This window comes from Capricornis sumatraensis, chromosome X (assembly GCF_032405125.1).
Source record: "Capricornis sumatraensis isolate serow.1 chromosome X, serow.2, whole genome shotgun sequence".
NCBI lineage: Eukaryota > Metazoa > Chordata > Mammalia > Artiodactyla > Bovidae > Capricornis > Capricornis sumatraensis.
In genome coordinates this window covers 89,418,220-89,427,140 of record NC_091092.1, presented here as the reverse complement: position 1 = coordinate 89,427,140, position 8,921 = coordinate 89,418,220, and positions in this window count along the sequence as shown.

The following is an 8,921-nucleotide window of genomic DNA, read 5'->3' as shown; positions in this document are numbered from 1 at the left end:
ACTCACAATCACCACCTTATAGATTCCCTTGGCTCTTAGTCCTTGTTTATTAGATAAATAATCTGCTGAACAAAGTATAGATTTCCTGTTAGCACATCCAGTCTGTTTACTTTATAAAAAATATTTCCTTGCAGGGCACATTGTACTCACCCCAACTGATGGTTTACACTGAGCTTGTACTGCACCCATATGCTGGGTAAAGAAAATGGATCACTGGGATCTGTAGCTTAACTCACCTATTTCACACAATCTCAAGCATAATTTTAAATGTAGCCAATACTCAAGTAAAAACAGTAGAACCATTGCTTTCCTATAATGAGCAGTCACGAAAGATTTCATTGAATATTAATAGGTTCTAGGCAGGAGACTAAACCCCTTTCATAAGGAGTTGTGGAAATTCTTTTCCTTAAGTTAAGGAAACCCTTTCTCTTTATACATTTTCTCTGTTTCTGGTACCCTGAAGAGACTTAAGCAAGCCAAGCCACTTCAGTGTACTGTTGCGGACAAAAGAAACATATGGGGCAAGCCTAACACACAGGCACAGATATATGTGATCCACCCAATAGAGGTATGTCAAATATAAGGCAATGGTATCGGAAAAACAAGGGCTTCCCTGGTGGCTCAGTGGGAAAGAATCCACCTGCTAATGCAGGAGACCAGGGTTTGATCCCTGAGTCATGAAGATGCCCTGAAAAAGCAAATGGCAACCCACTGCAGTATTTTGGCCTGGGAAATCCTTCATCAGTACCGTTTTTCTAAATTTCACATATATGTGTTGATGTATGATATTTTTTTACTCTTTCTGATTTATTTCACTCTGTATACCAGGCTCTAGCTTCATCCAATTCACTAGAAATGACTCAAATTTGTTCCCTTTTATAACTGATTAATATTCCATTGTATACATGTACCACAGCATCTTTATCCATTCATTGACAGACATCTACGTTTCTTCAATGTCGTGGATATTGTAGATTCTGGTGCAAGGAACATTTGGGCACATGTGTCTTTCTGAATTACAGTTTTCTCAGGGCATATGCGCAATAGTGTGATTTCTGGGTCATATGGTAGTTTTATGGGCTTCCCTGGCAGCTCAGCTGGTAAAGAATCCATGTGCAGTGTGGGAGAACCCAGTTCAAATCCTGGGTCGGGAAGACCCCCTGGAGAAGGGATAGGCTAGTCACTCCAGTATTTATGGGCTTCCCTGGTGGCTCAGACAATAACGGATCCGCCTGCACTGTGGGAGACCGGCTTCAGTCCCTGGGTTGGGAAGATCCCCTGGAGGAGGGCATGACAACCCACCTCGGTATTCTTGCCTGGGGAATCCCCATGGGCAGAGGCTACTCTGGGGTTGCCAAGAGTCGGACACAGCTGAGCAACTAAGCACAGCAGAGCACGTGGTAGTTTTATTCTCAGTTTTTCAAGAAATCTCCGTATTGTTCTCCATAGTGGCTGTATTAATTTTCATTCTCACAAATAGTATAAGAGGGTTCCATTTTCTCCACGTCCACTCCAACATTTATTGTGTATAGATTTCTGATGATGACCATTCTGACTGCTGTGACAAGATACCTAATTGTGGTTCTGATTTGCATTTCACTCATGATGAGCGAGATTGAGCATCTCATGTTTTTGCTGACAGGTTCTGTTTTTACTCTGGAAGTAATCAACACTAGAACATCACTGCATAGTTCTTAAAAAGTTTGTTTTATTTTCTGGTAATCTAAATGAAGGCAGCAAAAAGGAGTCATTATCGCAGAATAGGATCATCATCCTCTTCAATGAGGAAACTGAGTCCCAGAGAGTGTAAGTAACTTACCCAAGGTCACAGAAGGAATAAGTGGTGGGACCTTAATTCAAATCTCGGTATCTGTGGCTTCATCATCTCCCAGCTCGGCACAACACAGTGATGGTTTCCAGATCCACACATCAGGCTCAGCACTCTCTTCCTGACTGCAGACTCCCCTAGTCACTGACAGGGCTGCAGGGAGACTGCACTCAACAAGTGCTAGGCAACTTCTGGGACCCCGGAGATGCCTTCACAGGGAAGAGAAGTGAAAGACACACTGGATCCCACAGGCCTCTACCCACCCCCCAGAGGGAGTGAGGAGCTACAGGAGGTTCCAAAGGGGGCTGTTTCTCTGAGAGACAGGCTGATGGACTGCCGTTCTGCATGCATGTGACAAGAAACACGTGTTCCTTTGAGTTTATTTTTCTTTACTGTTGAGAATACATACCACATGGTGAAAATACACAAGCAGATATGTAAAACCAAGTGGATATATGGGTAAGCAGATACATTCCCAAAATTTTACCGACGGAATACCTGAGAGTAAGACAGCCCTTCTTTGAAACAGGAAATTCCTCTTTTTCTTAATTATTAGTCTCATTCCTCCCATCACAGATGAGGCATCATGGGCACAGAGAAGTTAGGTCAGCTCCCCCAAGTCGCTCTGACAGTACGTGTTTGAGTCCCCCAGGCAAGGAATATTCCACGTGTCCCATCTGCACCCATCCGCCCGCTCCCCGCACAGCCGCACCTCCTTTACTGTTCCCTGACTCAGTGCACGGCAGCCTTCTCCCCAGCTGCTTAGGCCAGAGATGCTTCAAGCCGTCCTTGCCTGCTGCCTCTCTCTCACCACACTCTCAATCATCAAGCCTCACCTCTCTGCCTCCTAAGTCTAAGATTCTGTTCCTTCTCTCCATCAGCACAGTGAGTTCCCTAGGCCAGGTCTCCCTCATCTCTCTCCATGACAAGCACCAGCAATCCAGATGCTTTCCAACACATGGTCTGTCCTGCTGCCTGAGGAAGGGAAGCTTTCTTCAGTGCAATCTGGGCATGACACCCCTGCTCAAAACTCTGCACAGGCTGCCTGCTGCCCTTAGGATACTGTCCAGCCTCCTGGACGAGGCTCAGCAGGTCTTGTCTGCCCCCAAATGCCCGATCTTCACCAGACACCCTCCTTGTGCTCCATGCCCCACTTGATATTCCAGACACCCAGACCTCTCTCTGTTCATCAGATGGCCGGTGTGCTTACACTTCTACTCCCTAGCCTCCCCCTCCGCCCCCTCTCGCCCCCTCCACTCCCAATGATTTCACAATATCACTCCTGTCTCTGCCTCCATCATAACATGCCCTTCCTCCCTCCTCATCTGCCTGATTCCTTCTTAGGTTCAGCTGTCAGGCTCCGTAGCACAATTTTCATTTTTCCTGGGGAGTACCTGAGATTTGATATTTTTACCAAATGGAAGGTGGTGGAGATTTCACTATGAATCCCTGCTGCACGATGAGCTGATGAGAGATGCAATCTGATGGCAGAGTTTGTCTGGGAAAGGCTTCCCTGCTAAGAATAGGATACAGACAGAGAAGCTCTCCTCTTGCTTTACATGGGCCCGTTGTTGTGTTTGAATATGGCCTTTTGAATTTGGCTACAGTGTTGGAAGCATACAGGGATCCAGGGTGACCACCTGCTTCACAATAAGGAGGGATGAGCCGAAGCATGGAAATTTCAAAATGTCACTTTACACTGTCTGTGACCCAGTACATGGAACAGGACTTGAGCTGCTCTACCCACGCACTGTGTGCTGGTGAAAGTTTCACTATCTCTCACTCTATAGTGTTGAGTTCCTGTTAGGACAAGATGAAGTACATTAACACGTCCTCCCTATGCAGGGGTTGGATTTACTAGTTGCTGTGGTCATCAGGGAGGCAAGGGTGAGCTGCCAGCTCTATGGGGACCCTCCTAGGGAGTGTCACCGCACCTTCTTGCACCTCCTCAGGTGTCTCCACCTGGTGCCATCAACCCATGGAGGGAACTGCCAGTTCCTGTGATGGCCAGTGGAGGGAGCGACCTCACTGCTGCCTCTTCCTGCTACAGATTCAACTGTGATGACTGACTTCCTTCACTACAACTCCTCTGAGCAGAGCACCCCTAAATATGAAATGAAGTGTGTGCCTGTGCTATGTAAAGCCAATTAAACAGTTGGACACGGCACCAGTTCCACCACCCCCACCGCAACCCCCACCCCAGCCAGAGGATGGAGTAGACTCCCACGGGCTCTGGCATGCCTCCCTCCCCACTGACGTGTCCGTAACAGGGGGAGGCGGTGTCAATGACTCACCTGGAGCCTACTTATGGAACTTGTGTGGGCCAGGTATATGGGGGTTTATTCCCCGCAGACCCAGAGGGGTAAGGATGAACCCCAGCCTTCTCACAGACAAGGAAGCAGGCTGAGAGAGCTTAGGTGGCTGATGCAGTAAAAGATGGATCTGGGAGTCATGCCCTAGTTTCTACTGAGTGCAAAGCCAGTCTTCTCCGCAGTCAGAACAACACACGTGGCTTGTGTTTCAGTTACCGAGATGCAGATGTTGTTCCGTGAGAGGAGAGCCACCATTGTCCCTGTCTCCTGTCCACTTGTGAAACGCAGGTACCCAGTAGGGCAAAGCCACCCTGAAAGGTTCTAAGCCCCTTTGTGTGTGTGCCTTAGGAGGAGCTGCCTTGCAGCCAAGAAAATGGAGTCTGCTGGTAGGAAAGGGTTGCTCCAGAGGCAACATCAAGCAGGACATTAACTTCCCTGGCGGGGAAGCACTCTGCCATATCAGAGAGGTTTGCAACCAGCCCCCACCCCAGTTATGTCTCCACCACTCTCGCTCTATTCATCAGATGTAAGGAATTGGGAGGCACGCCAAAGCACAGGAAGTGTTTCTAGTGGCTGTAAGACAGCGCTGGAGATGACCCAGCTGCCATGGTGTTCTGGAGACAACTGGGAATGAAAGTCTGTCTGGCTCCACCTGTGTCCAGGTCTGTGCTCTTCTGCTCGTGTGTGTGTAAACTGTGGATGGTCAAAGTGCCACCTCAAGAAACCCCCCTGCCCCCCGGAGAATGTGTCCTGGACAGGGACCCATACAACATCCCACCCCTGGACATATGGCAGGGGTCAGATGCTCTCTTCTGTGTTCCCAGAGTTCTACAGTTTAAATCCTGCCATCGTTTTTCTCATACAGCACGTGGCAGTCATCTGCCTGCAGGTGACAGTCCCCCATCATCCCAAACCTATCCGGCCACAGTAGGAGGAAACATAGTGTCTGGTCCCTGCTTAGAACTACTTCCTCAGTGAATGAAGGACCGGGACTCAAGGTAAATATTCAGTCAATTAAGCATAGCTCTTCGTGGACCAGTTACTTTTGTATTAATAATGACACAGGAGAATGGAGTAAGCAGGACATCTGGGAAATCAGATTCTTTTCCCTTCGGGGGCGGAGAAGGCAATGGCACCCCACTCCAGTACTCTTGCCTGGAAAATCCCATGGACGGAGGAGCCTGGAAGGCTGCAGTCCATGGGGTCGCTGAGGGTCAGATATGACTGAGCGCCTTCACTTTCACTTTGATGCATCGGAGAAGGAAATGGCAACCCACTCCAGTGTTGTTGCCTGGAGAATCCCAGGGACGGGGAAGCCTGGTGGGCTGCCGTCTATGGGGTCACACAGAGTCGGACACGACTGAAGTGACTTAGCCTTAGCCTCCATTTGGGGGTGGGAATTGGACTACATGCTTCATATGACCCCTAATTTTGGAGACCCCTGATCAAAGCAGCTGCAAGGTTCATTACACACGTGTGGGTCACTCTGTTGCCCGATCAGCCACAGTTGTATCCTCACAGTGGAACTGGGGTCAAGATCCTGAGAGCACCAGTCAGGTCACTGAACGTTTCCCAAGGACCAATTGGCAATGTAGGCCCTGCACCTATGTGTCCAGACGATGGACTGTTGAATGAACTGAGGCTGCTAGTGGACTCTGCGACACTGTGCCCGGAGCACAGGCGTCTATGGAGTCGGGGTCACCAGCACAGGTAGGAAGGGCATGTCGAGTCCGGGGGAGGCCGTCAGCCTCACTCGGAGCTGCCCCTCGTGCATCCTCCTCACTCCTTGCTTGCCCCACCTCGGCTGTCTCTGCTCTTTCCCCCTGTCCTGCCTCTGCCTCCCTCACAGGCCTGGCACAGGCCTGTCCATCAGCACCTATGACCCCTGCTTGTCCCTGTTGGTTCGCTGACAGAGCAGACGCTTACCCAGGGCCGCGGTATCTAGTCCCCGCTTTCTCTTCAACTCTCACTCCCTGCTCCCAGCTTCCCTGGTCTCCTGGCAGTATCTGCCCCCAGCATTTATCCCCACGGTTCCCTCTTCTGCAATATCCTGACCCCAGATGTCTTCTGTGCTGACTCCTTTCCCCCCTTCAAGTCTCTGTTAAAATATCAGCTCCTCAATGAAGCCCACCCTGGTTGCTGTGTTCGATACTGTGACTTGCAGCTTTCCCCCTTGCTGCCCACAGTACCAGTCCCTTACAGGACTTACATTTACCTGATCACAGCACCACCACCTTCTAACACACTGTAGAATATCCTGGGTTGTTATGAGGAGGGTATACGGGGTGCCTCGTACCCCTACCCCTTCCCCACTGGGGAGAGTAAGTCCAGCACAGGGATTTCTGTGGGCTGGCCACTTGTATCCAGCACAGAGAGCCAAGAAAAGCCTGGATGAATATTTGCTGCCTGAACCAATGTGCCTGCCTCCCTGCTAGATTGTGAGACCCCTGAGGGTCCTGTTCTCCTTGTCCTTGGGGCAGGCCCTCCCTCCACGCAGGGAGAGGGCCTCAAGTTGTGGCTGCCTCAGTTTCAGCCACACCTCCAGCCCAGCAGCTCCGTGACCTGGGACTCAGGAGTCACCTGGCTTCACTTCAAACTGTAAACACCTGTCTTTAAACAAATGTAGGTATTTTCAATGTTTAGACTTGACTTTGGGCCTCAAGTTTTTTGACACCCACATTGACGACGAATTGTTGCAGCTTCTGAAACACAAGTTCACAATTTTCGATGAATTTGGTTGTGCCAATGTGAAACAACATGAAACATACTGGAGTGTGAAGTCAAGTGGGCCTTAGGAAGCATTACTACAAACAAAGTTAGTGGAGTTGATGGAATCCTGGCTACTTCAAATGCCAAAAGATGATGCTGTTAAAGTGCTGTACTCAATATGCCAGCAAATTTGGAAAACTCCACAGTGGCCACAGGACTGGAAGCGTCAGTTTTCATTCCAATCCCAAAGAAGGGTGATGCCAAGGAATGTTCAAACTACTGCACAATTGCACCCATTTCAGATGCTAGCCAGGTCATTCTCAAAATCCATCAAGCTAGGATTCAACCGTATGTGAACGGACAAGTACCAGATGTACAACGTGGATTTAGAAAAGGCAGAGGAACCACAGATCCAACTGCCAACATCCGTTGGATCATAGAAAAAGCAAGGGAATTCTTGGAAAACATCTGCTTCTGGTTTATTGGCTATGCTTCACGACCCAGATAATCACGATGGTCTGATCACTCACCTAGAGCCAGACATCCTGGAATGTGAAGTCAAGTGGGCCTTAGGAAGCATCACTACAAACAAAGCTAGTGGAGTGGATGGTATTCCAGTTGAGCTATTTCAAATCCTAAAAGATGATGCTGTGAAAGTGCTCCACTCAAGATGCCAGTAAATTTGGAAAACTCAGCAGTGGCCACAGGACTGGAAAAGGTTAGTTTCATTCCAATCCCAAAGAAAGGTAATGCCAAAGAATGCTCAAAATACCACACAATTGCACTCATCTCACATGCTAGTAAAGTAATGCTCAAAATTCTCCAAGCCAGGTTTCAGCAATATGTGAACCGCAAACTTCCAGATGTCCAAGCTGGTTTTAGAAAAGGCAGAGGAAGCAGAGATCAAATTGCCAACATCTGCTGGATCATGGAAAAAGCAAGAGAGTTCCAGAAAAACATCTATTTCTGCTTTATTGACTATGCCAAAGCCTTTGACTGTGTGGATCACAATAAACTGTGGAAACTTCTGAAAGAGATGGGAATAGCAGACCACCTGACCTGCCTCTTGAGAAACGTGCATACAGGTCAGGAAGCAACAGTAAAAACTGGACATGGAACAACAGACTGGTTCCTAATAGGAAAAAGAATATGTCAAGGCTGTATATTGTCACCCTGCTTGTTTAACTTATATGCAGAGTATATCACTAGAAACACTGGGCTGGAGGAAGCACAAGCTGGAATCAAGATTGCCAGGAGAAATATCAATCACCTCAGATATGCAGATGACACCACTCTTATGGCAGAAAGTGAACAACTAAAGAGCCTCTTGATGAAAGTGAAAGAGGAGAGTGAAAAATTTGGCTCAAAGCTCAACATTCAGTAAACTAAGATCATGGCATCTGGTCCCATCACTTCATGGCAAATAGATGGGGAAATCGTGGAGACACTGTCACACTTTATTTTTTGGGCTCCAAAATCACTGCAGATGGTTATTGCAGCCATGAAAGTAAAATATGCTTACTCCTTGGAAAGAAAGTTTTGACCAAACTAGACAGCATATTAAAAAGCAGAGACATTACTTTGTCAAAAAAGGTCCATCTAATCATGGTTACAGTTTTTCCATCAGTCATGTATGGATATGAGAGTTGGACTACAAAGAAAGGTAAGTGCCAAAGAATTGATGCTTTTGAGCTGTGGTGTTGGAGAAGACTCTTGTGAGTCCCTGGGACTGTAAGGAGATCCAACCAGTCCATCCTAAAGGAAATCATTCCTGGATGTTCATTGGAAGGACTGATGTTGAAGCTGAAAACTCCAATATTTTGGCCACTTGATGTGAAGAGTTGACTTATTTGAAAAGACCATGCTGTTGGGAAAGATTGAGGGCAGGAGGAGAAGAGGACGACAGGGGATGAGATGGTTGGATGGCATCACCGACTCATTGGACATGAGTTTGAGTAAACTCCGGGAGTTGGTGATGGAGAGGGAGGCCTGGCGTGCTGAGGCTCATTGGGTCACAAAGAGTCAGACACGACTGAGTGAACTGAACGGAAGTGAAAGCCTTTCACTGTGTG